This window comes from Eucyclogobius newberryi, unplaced genomic scaffold (genome assembly GCF_026437365.1).
Source record: "Eucyclogobius newberryi isolate DKJ021-1_F unplaced genomic scaffold, fEucNew1.0.hap1 SCAF_12, whole genome shotgun sequence".
Lineage (NCBI taxonomy): Eukaryota > Metazoa > Chordata > Actinopteri > Gobiiformes > Gobiidae > Eucyclogobius > Eucyclogobius newberryi.
The window spans coordinates 7,344,037-7,360,822 of record NW_027315746.1 but is presented as its reverse complement, the minus strand read 5'-3'; the positions used below and the strand labels follow the sequence as shown (position 1 = coordinate 7,360,822).

At 42.9% G+C, this 16,786-nt stretch overlaps 1 protein-coding gene across 4 annotated transcripts in view; it reads right to left on the bottom strand.

The window, feature by feature from the left end:
• ankrd12 (ankyrin repeat domain 12) overlaps positions 1–15,028 on the bottom strand; it is a 51,712-nt gene extending 36,684 nt beyond the window's left edge. For all 4 annotated transcript variants that reach the window (XM_072440689.1, XM_072440690.1, XM_072440691.1 and 1 more), the window contains exon 1: positions 14,873–15,028. The gene's annotated coding sequence lies outside the window, so the exon portion shown is untranslated. The remainder of the gene's footprint in view (positions 1–14,872) is intronic.
• Between the last annotated feature and the right edge of the window lie 1,758 nt (positions 15,029–16,786).

Below are 16,786 nucleotides of genomic sequence, written 5' to 3'. Positions count from 1 at the left end.
AGAAACGTTCTGATGACAAAGACTAAAAAGGTCTATAAATGGTATAAAATGATAAATGAGAGTCTTGGGAAGCCTGGAGTTCCCCGCACATCAATGCCACACAGTTATGACACAGTAGTGCAGGCGTCATGACGATTGCAGTGTCATTGTTTATGTGGGACTAAACAACAACACACCGAGCGTCCATGTCTCTAATGACCGTGCTTCCCCTTTAGCAGCATTTAGCACTTGGCACCGAATTTCAATGATCAACTGATGAAATGTTAGAGTCACATCTGATCTGAATAAGTCACTCACTATTATTCCAATTCATTCATTCTAATCATCAGTCTGACCTTTAAATGAACCATGACGGGTGAAAATGCTTTGCTTTAAACTGTTGGGGCTGAAACAAGTTGTTTATTGACATAATCATGAACTAATTTAGTAATCTAATAATTGTTATCTGCTCTACAAAGATTCCAAAACGTGCCATGTGCTGCGAGACGTTTTACCACTCGCAGCACATGCACAGGAAATGTGTAAAATGTGTTTGTTTTTTGGGTGGAAAATCCTGTGCAACTGCAAAAGTACTTTAGCTTTATCTGGGGCATATATTGTATAAAGAAATCAATAAAAGAAAAAAATAACTAGTAATAATTAATACATAATAATAAATAATAAAAACAATTTAAATAATGTAAAATAATAAAAAATGATTAAAAATAATTGAAATAATAATTAAAATAAATAAACTTTTTTTTTTAAATAAACATTTTAAAAAATAATAATTTGAAAATAATAATACAAATATTAATCATCATCATCATGGTCCATTCACAATCCAAACAATAAATCAATTAACAAATAATCTGCAGCCCTGAAAACTAGAGCCTGCAGTAAATAACTTAAAGGTGAGGGACTGGAAAGGCTCTTTCTGACTTATGGTGCAAGACGCTGCGCTGTGAAGATGGTGGTTTGAAGAGAGAACGAGAGAGAAACAGACAAAGAGAAAAAGGGGAGAGAGGGACAAGAAAATGAGAGCGAGAGGGACAAAAGAAGAGGGGGAGAGGGGAACGAGGAGACGGAGCGGGATGGAGAGAGCGGAGAGAGCGAGATGTAAGCCGGAGCTGGAGAGCAAATGCAGTACAGTAACCCGAGCCACTGCAGAGCGGAGGGAAGAGCGGGCTAAGAATAGAAACACGCTACGGCCACGCCTCTCTCTGCCAACACGTGTGCAGGAGACGGGCCGCCGAGAATACGTCCAACGCCAGGAAGAGGAGGGCGAGAGGAAAAGAAGACGACGAGAACGCCAGACGAGTCAGAACCGGGGGAAATGTAAGGCTGAACGAGCACTTCGGACACGTATAATCACAGCCAAATCATCTCTCTTCACGTTCTAAACTTCGGGTCGGGATTTTAAGCCTCGCTGGAGAAATTCCTCAGCGCTACAGACGCGGTACATCTGCACAAGCGCCTCCACATTACATAACGTTTCGCCACAAACTCCAGCCACACACTGCTCTCCAATTGCATTGAACTGCGCTGACCCTTTGAGCAGCTCGCAGTTCCACGACTGGAAGCACAGTTACTTGCAGAAGCCTGAGTCTAAGTTTCTCGATACGCCGCGGAAACAAATTCAGCCGCAACATGTGGCTAACGCGTTAAAAAGAAGGCGTGACGACGGGTCGATGCACAGGGGCTGAACGTGTAGAATAAGCGACAATAAACGCCGGCCGAACATGAGTGACGGACGCAGAAATGTCACTTCTGTTCACACGATGCGGCTTTAGAGAGACGAGCTACGAAGTATGTGCCGGGTAAAACTTTATACGTGGTTTAAGAGTTGCCCGATGGGTGCCTGATTTGCCTTTGAATCCTTGACTGACGGGTTGTGTTAGCGGTTAGCTTTAGCTCTGGAATCGTGAAGCGCTTAGTCGTGAAATTGTGCCGGGCGTGTGTGCGTGGAGCCTCATTAAAATCCAGAATGTGTTTACCCATGTGCGGTTTGAGTGGTCATAACGAGTCACGGTCGTTAAGGGTGACAGTGCGATAGTGTATGCTAATATGTGCCATGTTTATGTTTTTCAATGTGCGGCAATTAAAAGAGTTCATTTTCTTCCATTACCTCCGTCTTTCTGTGGTTAATATTGTCACGTTCTACATTGTGTTGTCCAGGGCTCGTTTTCAGGTGACGTCACATCTAAGGCCTTCATGTTTGATTGACACATTGAATATTGAGACGCACTCATGTTCCTCCTCGTCACTTTGACCACTGCAGGTCCACGACATTCACACACAGACTGCATTCTGCACGCTGCATTTAGGTTTCATTGTCTTCAAAGCTCATGGGATCAACACACATTGTTCCTGCACATGCTTCGTCGTCACAGAAGCGGTCAGAAGCAGAACAAGTTCAAACGATAAATTCTAAAAGGGGAGTGTAACGTCCAGTCGAACTGAGAAGGACAGAACTGATGCTTAAATTACTTTTTATTTCCATTCCGTGTCCTTCAACCAGCGTCAGAGCTAGGAAAGAACAAATGAAGTATTAGCATTTTGTCCGTATAATCACTGTTACTAGCTCATTACATTAGCATAACTGTTTTCTATACATTTGTCAAATAAACTTTAAAATGTTTCAATGATACATTCACTCATATTATAGATCTTGTTCCACTGTCGTAGTGTTCACTGCAGTGTCTGGGTTTTATAACTTGCGTTATACATGTTTTTTCTCTTTTTACCATCAACCGGAGCTTATTTTACTAAGCATATTTTCTCTAACAGAAGGAGGGCAGGCACAGAGGGAGGGGACAGAGGGAGGGGAAAAAAGCAGGGGACAGAGTCGGGGGACAGAGGCAGGGAACAGAAGAGGGGACAGAGGGAGGGGACAGAGGGAGGGGACAGAAGGAGGGGACAGAAGGAGGGGACAGAGGCCGGCTGGCCCACTCCTTCACTGAGCTCTTGTATTTAGAGATTAACCCCCTGTTGGCACTGGTCATTTTTCTGTCAAGCGTAATTCTGCAAATGTCTCGCGTCCCCTTGGCAGGGCTCTGCGCCCCGCCCCCAAACGGACGCGCCCCACACCTTGAGAAGCTCTGCATCATACACTAAAGCCTGCTTGTGTTGAATGGAGGCAGCAGCAGCAGCCAGTGGTGGTCTGCGTGATGATAAACAGCTGATCACGTGATGAGAGCGGGCGGGGGGGGGGTTTGATCATGTGACCGGAGCTGGTCATGTGACACAGGTCTAAACGATGGGGGAGGACTGGCTCAGACTGCATAATGAGCAGGAGCAGGACAAAGCCCGGCGCAGATTAGACGCACAGCCAGAGCGAGCCATGACGACAATAAGGTTTCAGCCCCGGCTCACACACAATAGACACGCATTTACTGCATCCCATGCTCCAAATGAATAATGATTTGAATTACAAACATTGTTTTAAATCAATATGTAACTGAAAGAAAAAAATTACAACAGAAATGTGAAATGCGCAACAAAATAACATGCAGATTTTACACAAACGCAAGAGGCTGGGCAACGTGTCTTTTATTCTATTTAATGGACCAAATAAGTGTTCGAAATGAAGCCAATATGAATTAAAATAAATATTTGATTTGATTTCATGTCATTAAAAAAATTTAAATTGTTTCCAGTTCCAATTTCATGAATAGTTAAATTTCGTCCTCCTGACACTGCATTGGCACAAAAACGCTGCATTATTCAGACCAAACTGGACATTTAGTCATTTAGTTATGATATTTATGTTGTGATTGGATGATTTATGAAGTATTAAGCTTAAGATATGGAACTAGAGTAATAAAAGTATGTTTGTGCCACAAAAACGACACCAATCGCAGCACATTTGAGTTCACATTCAAAGACAAATGCAGCAGCTCCTCGGGGCTTTAGCGCAGGCGACGCAGCGGTGCAGACGGGCAGACAGGGAGCGCCTCGGGCCTCTTCACCTACTGACCTCTGACCCCAGACTAAACAACACTTAACCGGAGGGAACGCAGGGCACATGAGCGGGAATCCGGGTGAACGCAGACTCTTTACGCCAGGAGGATTTGTCCAGTGAAACAAGAAAATAGATGAGACATTGATACGAGGTAGACACTGAAAAAGCTACACGAAAAGTAATTCAAACTTAAGTATAAAAGGCTCAAAGTACTAGCACACATTTACTTACATCGGATCAGCGAGGAACAAAATAAAAACCTCCTTAAAGTGGACATACCGTGCGTTCTTGTAGCTTTAATTGCCTTTTAAAAACACGCTCTGCAACTTAAAATAGCATCTACATTTAGAAAACACTTTGAGTCAACAAATGTCAACAGTGGGAATGAAAAAATGAATGGTATTAACGGTAAATTAACGGTAATGGAACCATGGCTGCGAATTGAGTCCGGTTCTAAAAAACGCACCGGAAAAGTCTGGATTTGACGTATCCACTACTTGAAACGGAGTTATTTTTGAGCGCTCAGAGATGATGACCTCGTAAACAAGATCTACTACAACTCTAGTACGTTCTGATGAGGGAACGACATAAAAAGGGTTAAAAGCTCAAAAAGTACAAGGAGTGACACCCCAATAAGTACATTAAAGTCAAGTCAATATGTTGCAGGGTCGGGCCATTATATAAACAATTATGTCAGGATTGTTATCACGATTCATGCAGTTATTTTAATGTACCGTGTAAAAAAAAGGTTACTGAAGCCACCAGCTGCTTGGGAGAGTTCACACTTCACCGTGATTGGTTGAACCCAGCTGTCAGTCACTCGGAGCGTGAAAGAGGCTGACCACAAGGGGAAGTGGACGGTTAAAGGTGTCCGTGTTCGAGCGAAGCAGCTGCGTAACACAAGCTGAATCCCAATATGACCATCTCACCAAAATCACAGATCACGTTTCAGTTTTGTGTCGACATATTTCAATATACATAAAATCCAAGTCCACTTGTATAAACCTTCAAACCACATTTTTATAAACCACAAACGCCAAATATAAAAAGGTATGTCTCAATTCAAGCAATGAATAATATCAGATCAAAACACAGAAATACTAGTTCCATCAACCTATCCTGTTTTGTAATGTGGTATTTCCAAGAATGTTGAGTCCAGTAACTTTGTTTATATGATTTAGATAAAGATATTTTCATAAAGCATCAGGAATAGTTTTAGTTCTAGACGATACACTTCTCCAAAACAACTGTGCGACAGTATGTATTTATACAACTCTACACACACCGGGACAGAGCCGGGACAGAACCGGGACAGAGCCGGGACAGAACCGGGACTGAGCCGGGACTGAGCCGGGACAGAACCGGGACTGAGCTGGGACAGAACCGGGACTGAGTCGGGACTGAGTCGGGACAGAACCGGAACAGAACTGGGGCTAAACCAGGACTAAACAGATAATAAACTGGGTCTAGGCACAGACTTTGAATCGTTCAGTGCAGTTTAGTTTAGTTTGCGGGGAAGAGGTAGGAACAAACCGCTCGCAAATGTCAAAGTTAGTGAAGGGTTAACTTCTCTGGCTCGGCCTAAAACACGCCCAACTAACTAGCTCTGCAGAAAGAGAGAAAGAGAGACAGAGACAGAGGGAGAGAGAGAGACACAGAGAGACAGAGAGACAGACAGAGAGAGAGAGAGAGACAGAGGGAGAGAGAGAGAGAGAGACAGAGGGAGGAGGGAGAGAGAGAGAGAGAGAGAGGGAGACAGACAGAAGGAGAGAGAGACAGAGGGAGAGAGAGAGAGACAGAGGGAGGAGGGAGAGAGAGACAGAGAGAGAGAGAGAGACAGAGAGAGAGACAGACAGAAGGAGAGAGAGACAGAGGGAGAGAGAGACAGAGGGAGGAGGGAGAGAGAGAGAGAGCCGGTCTTAAGCAGCTGAATGTAGGTTAATGTTGGCACAGCCCTGAACAATGGGCCTTTGGTTTTGCTGCTGGTGGTTGGAGCTCAGGGGGAAGATTAGAGCAAAGGTCAAGGGTTTGGGCGTGGGGCCACGGGTCACGCGACCACGCCGAGGCGGGTCAGGGGTCTGAGTAGTGCTGGGAGATGTGTATCCAAAAACGGGCAACGTCGCAATTGCCGTTATGGAGATGCACAAAAGTAGAACATCAGGTGCATTGTCTATATTTAAAGCAATTAAAATTACACTTCTGCACTTTTGTGGTTAACTTTATGGTCTGTTTACATTTTGTGTGATATCAATTGTTGTTTTGAAGACATGTAGAATTTAAGTTTATCCTGTTAAAGTAAGAAATGCTAAAAAGAGCCAATGTCAAGTTAAAAAAGTCATGTTGCAAACATTTCACATTCATCCGATAATTAAACCTTAAACTACTACATTTACAGACACATTTCAACTCAATTTTCTGTTGGATTTACTTAACATTGTCTGAACTTCATAACAAAACAAACAAACTAAATAAAGATATACATTTGTGTCCATATTGCCCAGCCTTAGGTGCAAATATCGGCCCGATATAGATATCGCTTTAATTTGAACCTGAACCAAGACATTACAGGCACATTTTTAGCATATTTCTGATGCATTACTAAAAATGTATTTACACTGAAGGAAACGGGCAATGCAGACGTTTGACGGTTTAGAGCTGCAACCAATCAAATTCATTAACCGTTTGAACACAATAATCAGTCTTTACCATCAACAGACTTAGGAGGCCCCCCATAATCCATAAACGAGATGGACTGTACATTCATCGGCATCGCAAAATCACACCCGTTTATCATAATTCAGTGAGCAACAAACATTTAAAACAAACTAAACAGGGCAAAGAGGACAGTTTAAAGACTAAAGCAGCATTTATACTACGTTAATAACGATCTGTAACGGAGACAAATCAAAGCAATAAACCCACATGATTATAAAGGTCACAGTAGGGTTGCTTGGGTTGGTTTTGGCCCTGGCGATCCTGGACCAGAGCGGGTGAAATGAAGCCATAAATCGTGCGTTGCAGTGCGGCTGTGACTTGCACAAACGTCTCGCGGGCCAAACAGAGGCGGCTCATTCTGAAACCGTGACGTGGGAAAAATGTGCTCGTGCCAATCGTCCCAACAAAAAAAAAAAAAAAAAAAAAAGTATTGGGCCGAGTTCTTTTTTTGTGTGAAAGTATGTGCACTTTTGTTCCGCCTCCTCGGGCTAGGAGGAGGCGGGGCCAGACACTAACCTCTTTTACAACACATTCTGCAGCGTCATGTTCGGCTCCTCTTCCGACCAGAGAACCAGCTCAGAGTTTAAATCAGGGCCATGTCGGGGGAAACGTGGGCCGTGTGAATACATAAGAACAATACATGGAATACTTGGGAAGAAATATGTGGCCTACTAAAACACTGAAGTACTGCTGTTTTCATTTTATTTTGTTCTTTTCTGTGTAAATATGTGGTGATGGTGGAATATTTTAGTTTAATTTTGCGACTGGATTGTTATGTTAATTGTTGTTTAATTTTAAAAAACTAAATTTAAAAAAGTGCCATGTGAATAAATAAAAAAAAAAACATGTTTTCATAAATAAAATCCTTTTGGATAGAAATATATGGCATACTAAAACACTGAAATACTGCCGTTGTTTTCATTTTATTTTATTCTCTTTTTTGTGTTTAAATATGTGGTGAATGTGGGATATTTTAGTTTAATTTTGCGACTGTATTGTTATGTTAATTGATGGGTCGCAGGTGACTGGAGTCTATCCCGGTGACTTTGGGCCTTAGGCGGGGCACACCCAGGACAGGGGTCAGCTCGTTGCAGGAGAGAAAATGTAAATATGAACCGATAAAGTAAAACAAAACCACACGCATCATCAGAACAGAGCCATAAACTACAGGGTTAACAGGGTTTATACGTAAATGGCAGGATACTACAAGAACTTATTTAACCAAAACAAGTACAATACAAAAAGTAAACAAATCATTTTCTGGATTTATCCCTTCAAAATAGGTTACAGTATTGTCCACACTATAAGGCGGACTGTCAATGAATCTTCTATTTTTCGATCATTTTTCATATATAAAAAGGCGCACCGGAATATAAGGCGCATAATCTTTTTGCAGTTGCAGCAAGATATTAATTAATCCATATATGAGGGCGCACTGTTTTTTGAGAAAATTAAAGCCTTTCAAGTGTGCCTTATAGTCCTGAAAATACAGTAATATATGATGTAAGGATGCGGCATATTTCCAGCAGCGTGTGGATGTAAACACTGGTGTAGGAAGTGTTCTGACTCGTACAGTGCAAACACACAGACACCTACTGTAAAACATGCCCCACGTTTACACAAGAACGGCTCAGAAGTACATCAGTCTCGTCCAGGGTACTTTCTGCTACCGACGCAACGCTGGCAAGGAGGATATATTAAACAAATATTGCACAATCACCGTTTTACACCTCGGCGAAGGGACTGATCTGAGGCGAACGAGATAGAGGAACTTTCACTGGCGCTTGATCCGAGCGGCAGATACAGATGTAGCGACTCGTTTGGAGGCTAATCTCAAAAGTAGATACGGATTCCTTTGTGGCCGCGCCGTTCATTCATAAACTGAGCTGTGCAAATGTTTCACACGGTGTTAAAACTATGCGGGCGTCATTCCGCTAAGTCGGAAGTTGCAGGGAAAACACGGGGCGTAACGAGGAGTAAACGACAGGATGCAGGAGACGAGGATGTAGGAGACACTTTTAATCACGTTATAATCATAAATATACATGAGTCGTCTGCTCTGAGCCTCACAAAAACACCCGTTTCAAGATTTGTGGCGTCAAATGTTGAACTGCCAATAGAGTGTGTGTAAGTGTACACTTACACACACTCTATTGATATTTACAGTTTTACACAAGAGTGTAAAACTGTAAATATCTTTTTGTCCTCAGACTGTTATTGCCATATTTAACTTAATTTAGTCTTTCAGAAAGGTCAATATTTGTAAATCCGCTCACAAACTTGAGGCAGTGACATGTCAGAAAGTTAAAGATTTCACAGTTGTTTGTTCAGTCTCAATAATCGTGAAGAATCGTTAAACCGCCATGTTTTTTCTCACAATAGTCGTAACATTAAAAAATCTGACATCGTGACATCTTTAATTAAAATGCCTACAATCCAGGTTAAGCTTAACAATGAGATAAGACAAATGCTGAAAAATAATGTACATGTGTTAAAGTTTGAAGAGCGCGTTTGATTATCAAGACGACATTGAGCCAAGTAGAAGCGTCAAAAATGATCTCAAATTGTATAGTTTTTTTTAAGTATTGATGCTGAAACAGAAATTGGGGAGGGACAAAAAGAGTTGGGCCTATCCTGAGGAGTTCCATAATGGCCTCGAGCAGACGTTAACCCTACAAGAATACAGAACATTAAACTAGTTTGTGTGTCATATTACATTCTGATCGCTTTTAATTCTCATGATGGTGCCGAGTTGTAGTAGACGTCGTTTCCTCAACAACACGCCGGCCACAAGTGCACGCTGCTGCTGGCAAACGCTCACATGTTGTGTAATAAACATCAGACTCCGCCCCCTTTGTCCCGTCTACGGCTCAGATTCTCCCCTGAAGAGAGGCCAGAGAGGAAACCAGGACTTAACATGGGGAAAAACACAACAAAAGACACAAGAGAAACGTCTAGAATGGACCAGAACTGAAGTAGAACCAGTAGTAGTCATCGGGACTGAAACGGCACAGAATCAGGACTAATCTGGGACTAACTCGTAACTAAAACGGACATGAAACCTGAAATGGAAGACACACAGACGAGGAATCGCACAGAAAGGTAAACGAGTACTAGCTTTGGACAAGACCAAGACAAAAAGTGTTAAACGTGTAATTCAAGTGCAATTCAAACAGTCTGAGGCTCAAAATACGGCAATTAACTGCATTTTGGTCATAGATTATCCTGTCAATTAATCAATTTGTTGTTTAGAGCACGAGAATCAAATATATTAGGGCCGCAGCTTATTTTAGTAATTGAGTGATCCATCGATTCATCAAGCAATCTGTTCATTTTTAGTACATTCTGCAAACATCATTCAATTACCAAATCATCTCACAATCATTTGCGATGAATAGATGAACTAGTTTCAGTCAGAGTTTGATTTAAAAGGGTAAAACAGGGACTAGAAGACTGGCGTGAGAGATGTTTTGTGCACTAAACAACAAAGAAACGCTGGAAACAAGCGACCGAGGCCAAGACTCGCCGACGCGTGGAGCTCGCTCGTGCAGATGCTTCCAGCGAGAGGAAACTCCAGTCAAAGTCAAACGACGAGCTCAGAACCAGAAAAACTCACACTGCCAACAATTCAGAGCGGAATTAAACTGAACCCGAGTCCGAATCGTACAAAACCAGGCGTCAACCAGGACCACGTCTAACAACAACAACAACTAATCCAGGGCAAAATCGGTCCTTGTTCGATTGTCAAGTCAGAACAGTTTCAATACCATCGTCCGGCCGTGAACAAAATTCTCAAACTAGGACCTGGTTTTGGCGATATGGAGCCAAAAAAAAGCACTAAAAAAAAGGTATACGTAGAACAAAACGTAACGATAAATGATCTCAAATACAAGACATGGACAGGACAGTGCAAATAGATCTGATATTATGGCATATCGCCCACGCACAGATGGAAAGAGCCGGAGGAAGAGTCTAAAAAGCACTAAAAGACACTACCACAAAGCAGAACGTTTATTATTAAGTCTGTTTTTCATTCAACTGTAACAACGGCATCACAGAAAGAGAAGAAAACTATGCCACATCTATTCCACAAATCATTGCAAACAAGAAGTCTGATTATTTACAGAGGAGTCAAGAGAGAAGAGACAAAAAAAACTTTACACTTCCAACACACTTCGTCATCGGTTAATTAATAAATGTGAAGACAGGTCACAATATAAATCATAATTGTGACGTTTCTTCTCACGATAATCCTCAAATGTGACTTCCCCACCATCAAACACCATCATTACACTATAATACTATAATGAAATGCTGAACACAATGGAAGTCGTTGTTGGGGGGGGTTCCCTGAAAGACGTGAAACGGCCGCGATCATAAAAACAGAAAAGAGGAACAAGATCGGGCCCCTCAGTGGGAGGGAAAGGGCACAGTTTTACTACTTCACCACGAGGCGCGTTTGTCACCCGCGACGTGGGAGGAAGCCGCGCAGTCACAGCGGTAAATTAAAAAAAAAATACGTTAAATGGCACGACGCGGGCCCGTCCCGATAATCGCCCGAACGACTGATCGTCAGTGTGAGAGAGTCACAATATTGTGGTGGGTATAAAAGGGAATCGAATAATGAACTGTGCACGGACGCCATGTGCTGAGAGAAGACGTGATATGACTCACACAGATGTCATTTCCGTATTATCCGGACTATAAATCACACCTTTTTTTTATAGTTTTGGCGACTTATACTTATATACTTATATGTGATATTATCTGTTATTGTCACACTTGCAACTGCATTTCATACTCGAGTGCGACTTATATGTTTTTTTCTTCTCTATTATGCATTTTATGGCTAATGCGACTTATACTCCAAGTGCGACTTCAGGAAAAAAACGGTGCATTAAAATGTCACACAAAATATTTGGTAAAACAAATAAAAAACAGAGTTAATTTTGCAAAAACGGATATCAGAGTTATCATTTGTTTGTTTTTTACCATTTTCTTCATGTATTATTGAGGGCAGTTGAGAAGATTGGATCATATTTGTGTTTTCAAAAGCCACGTTGATTTTTGCAAGTTTCCGAGGATTTCTTTCCTTTTATTGTGGTGCTCATCCGCTTTGGAACAAACTCTCCATCAAGACGTGCTCACGAGACTTCACTTTAGCTCTGTCCGGGACACATTTTCCATTCTAAATAACCAAAAGAATAATTGCAAGACCGATCGAAAGTAACCGTTAGTTGTAGCTCTACACTGTCGTTATACATTACCATAAAGTATTAGCGACTGCGGCGACAGATGTGTCTTCTGGTATCGAGCGTTATGAAGCTTAAAGAGCAGGTGCGACGCAGCTTTGCCTTTACGACGGTTCATCGCACAAATACACGCATTTACGCTGGCGTTATTAAGAGAGAAACACCGACTGAGGTTTTATGCATAAGTCTGAAGGTGGGAGAAACTAACTACCACGTCCAACACGGGATCTCCAGGATGTGAAGTCTGCGGCTGACGCTCTTGAGAGTTCATGTGCAGGAGGAACACGAGGGCTTTTGTTTGCGATCACGTTGAAACGACAAAGCCCACTTCACTCCAGACTTTCATCGCTGTCAGAGGGCGGAGCGTTCGGGTCTTTAAAAACGCTCTTGAGTGCACAGAACGAGCGTAAAGCCCGATCATTGGAGACAAAGACGATCCCGTTGGTTATCACGTGCGTCGGATGGTGAGGCGTTTGCCCGACTCGCTGCACCGGGAGCGTTGCGGGAGCTTTTACAGATGAATTTGGTCTCGATGATCCTGCCAATAAGAATAAACGAAGAACGCGAGCAAATAGTACCGTACGGTCAAGCGATGTGCGCCGGCGCGTCCCGAACCCGGTCGTTCATCCATCGCCGTGTGTTTAGCTTTAGCCACCGTTTCGTCCACATATTCGTCCTGAAACTACTGCCGGTAACGGTCTAGTCCCGCGTCACGATTCCCATTTCCTGTCAAAATGTATAGAAATTGACGAACGATAGCGTGAGAGTCGAAAGCGGCGAAAAGGCCTTCGTTATGAAATTGTGAACATTGTCAAGAGCGACGTTGGCCGTAAAGAGCGGAGGGAACGCCAGGGCCTTACATAATTGTACCTTCTGTCCAGCTTCTTGGTCAATACTTTGCTCCAAGAGGCTTACCTTCTCGCCGTCAAGCCCCCGGTGTACTTCCTGTACAAGCAAACACCGCAGATTGGGGCTTGTCTTATGTTTTCCATACTTAGAGAATCATATGATAGCCCTCTTCCGGGAATAGTTAGTAGCAAAACGTGGCTTTTAAATTAAATACGTCAAGCTGCTCTAGTCGTTTTTTCTTGTGTTTTTCTGTTTCTGTTCAGAGGTAAATGAAGTCATGTGGCTCCTCTGAAGGGTCACACTTCATTGTGACTGGTTAAACCCAGCTGTCACTCACTCAGAGCTTTACAGCATCTAAACAAGAGAAACTAGAGGGAAAAACAGCATTGGAGAGAAATAGTGACTCATGGTTTGATTGCTGAAATGAGATGGCTCACAATTACATGTTTAATCACCATATTGTGCGATTCTTTGATTCGTCCCAAGACACGTTTGGCATTACTTCCCCAAAAACACAATTGTTTTATCTATGTAAAAAATGTCTTTGTCTCTTTGAGAAGCAAACTGTAAGAGTTCTTACACAGATTAAGTTACTGTTCAGATTGTTTTAGTAGGAAGACAATAATTCACTAATAGAGGTGGTTAATTAATAGTAACTAATAGTGCAGTTTAATGTGAACTTTGTATCAGACTGGTTTTAGCCGTAGCCTCACTGGCCTTCCTATATCCGATTCATATAGAACAATATAGCACTGTTCTTACAAGATGGGGGCATCGTATCCTCTTCCGTTAATGAGATCGGAATCATAGATAATATAATATATAAACTAGTCTAATGTTCAAGATGGACATATTCAAATTAAAAAAAGAACATGGTGTTTTTGATGGTTCAGGATCCAGAGAAAGCCACGATTGATCAATTGAGACGTGTCTATGATTATCATTATTATTATTATTATATATAGAATTATTTCCCACGAATAATACAATTTTGAAGAGATTCAAAATATGATATTTTGTTTTAAACACTTAATCAATGGTAAATAAATGGTCATATTCTGTTTATTATTCTTAAACCCATGTATAAGTCTACACCATGTGTAGTAAAATGTATTGATGAGGGTCTGATATTAAATTTTAAAAAGTAAAATAAAATTTTAAAAAAAATAGGAATTTGACCAAACTGCGATTTATTAAATCATACTTGTGTTGTATGGTATACTCTCCATTTACAAACTATGAATGTGCACATTACATATGTGGCCTAATACAGTACAGAGTGCTGTATTTTGCGGTGGTGTTTTCAGGTTGACGCGGTCGTTGCAGACAATCTAAAACAGACAGAGCTTTTGTATCAGGCAACACACCCCCAAGATGTCACTGCCTGAGAAGCACGCTGCACGTTCTTCACACGTTCTTCACGCGTTCTTCACGCGCACACCGCATTCTCTGAGCCTAAAACACGACGTGTGCGGCACAAATACGTGGAACACATAATACTCAGGGATTATACTGCACATTGTACATAAAACACAGGCTCGCGCCTGACGACATGTCGCGTTACGAGCGGCTCTAACCCAGAGTAAGTAAACAGAAGCATCGCTGTGATTTACAGAACACTGCGCATTAAAATGTGAGAGCGGCGCGAGCGCGGAGCCCCGCGCGGTCATATCCAGTGTGAGGAGCGCGGAGCGCGGCGCACAGCCCGAGACAAAAGCCCACTGCAGCCCGCCTGCCCTCCGTGTGTTCCCCTCCCCAGCGGAGCTAGCGCTAGCCGCGGAGCTAACAGCGCTCTCCGCTAAGCTCCGACATTTTCCCCCTTTTACTGCGCGTACTCTCTGGGGCGTTCGGCGCGGGCAAAAACGCGAAGCGGACGCGTTCCCGCTGAACCGTGCCGACGTGAGGAAGGTGTGTGACGCACGTGGCACGGGCATATACCGAACCCACGCAAAACATTACATTCATTTCCCACGCAGTTTACGTCAAGTTAGCTTAACTCCACATTAGCCTCCGTGCTACAGAGCTTAGCCACATGCTAATGTTCACAGACAGGGATTTCAGCGCTGCTTTCGCCTCGGCGCTAACGCCAGCGGAGCGGACCCGACGCGCTTACCTTTGCCGGGGCTCGCGCGCGTCCTGCGGTTCATTCGGCGTCGGCTCGGCGTGTGAAGTTGCGCAATGTATAGAATAATTCCCTAAATACTGGCGTTTCACCGTTGCCTACGGCTGCGTGACGTTCATCGCTGGTTTGAAAACATCAGCCGCTCGTCTCCAAGAAGAGCCCAGCATAACACTGAGGCGCGCCGCAATTGGCTCAGCGCGGCCACGTGACGCGCCCCTCCAGCCCCACGGAGCCGAGCCAGTCTGCGTCTGCGCGAGGTGGACGCCGCAGAGCCGGAGCCGCGCCGGCAGGACCGCGCAGACAGGACCGCGTTCAAGTGGCCCTCCTCCTCTCTAATTGGATGAGCACTTAGTAGAGCTAATTAAGCGCGCTACTACAGGATGAATTAACATAATGCGCGCACATCTGTGACATTCTTCCATTCATAATAACATCCTACAGACGTGGGTGGAGATTCTTTCTTTCTGCACTACAATATCTTATGTGTATAAGATAAGATGAGCCTTTATTTCTCCCACAATGGGGAAATTCCGGTGTTGCGACACAAAGTAGGCACAGAAGTAAATAATAAAAACAGATAACTTTAAAAAAAAACACTCTTATAGAAAAGCTCTTATAAAACTCTTATTAGAGCTCTTATATATATGTCTGGACAACTGGAAATATGTGTACATATTAAGCCTATTTTTTTATTTCTATTCTTATTTTTTATCTGATAGCTTGTTATTATTGAGATTTAAATTGTTCTTCTTTTGACTTATTCATTGTTTTATGTTGCACCGAATCACCAAGACAAGTTCCTATGTTTGTGAATGAATGAATTTTGTTAATTGGCAATAAATCTTTTTCTGATTCTGATTCTGAATGTGTTTCTCTCGTCTTAGTGATCTAAATACATAAGATAAAACCGTTTACGTTGCTACTGTGTATGTATGATGTATGTATTATGATAAAGCAAATGTTGCACAACGTTTATTTGCAGACTGAATTAAATCATAATAATTCATGTTGGATTAAATTCACACAAACACTAAAACACTTTGGGTTTGTGGTTAATACAGTAGAAAGTATGGCGTGTGGGGGATTGTCTTCTCACAATTAGCTTTTATTTAGTTAATCTTCACAAACTTCACTAACATTATTTGATGCTGCAACACTTTGACCACCTACAACCTTTGCTTTTGAATAGCTCACGAGGGAAAAGTGAACATTAATATTACAAATTCCCCCCCAAAAACATAGTAACAGTAGATGGATATTGCTCCCCTTCTACTCATAATTTTGAATAACAGATTTGATAGAATAGTGAGGTTATAATGTCTAAAGACTATTTCCTTTAAAATGTTTGCAAACGTTGTGCCACGTGAGAATAACTGACCAAAACTCAACCACAACAACAACAACAACACAAAGCGTCCCTCCCTCTCAGCGCGGTCCTCTCCGTGCAGCTCCGGGTCTGCGGGCGCACACTCCTGCTCCGTGGGGCCGGACGGGACCCGGCGACGTGCGCAAGTATTTTTACCGACATGTTTTCGGTCACGTAGCGCGCCACGGCGGAGCGCAGACCCCGCCGCGGTTGCGCGCGGCGTCGCGGTTCATCGGATGGTAAGGTCCGTGACGTGGCGCTAATGGACTTTTAACGTGTCATTTGTGGAAAGAAATGAGCGGAGAGCGCGCGCGGTGACGACGTGCGCTTGACGTCATCTTTTCCGCTGCCGCCGCGAAGCTTCTAGAACCTTCGCGGTGACGATCTTATTTTCCGAGCTCGTGCGTGTAACTTCCTGCATTTCGACGGTCATAACGTGCTTTATTGTGTCAGCGTCAGTACGTGTTGTTGTTGTTGTTGTTGTTGTCTTTACGGTAGGCCCCGCCCGCGCCGGTTCGGTTGCGCAGTGGCATTTGCAT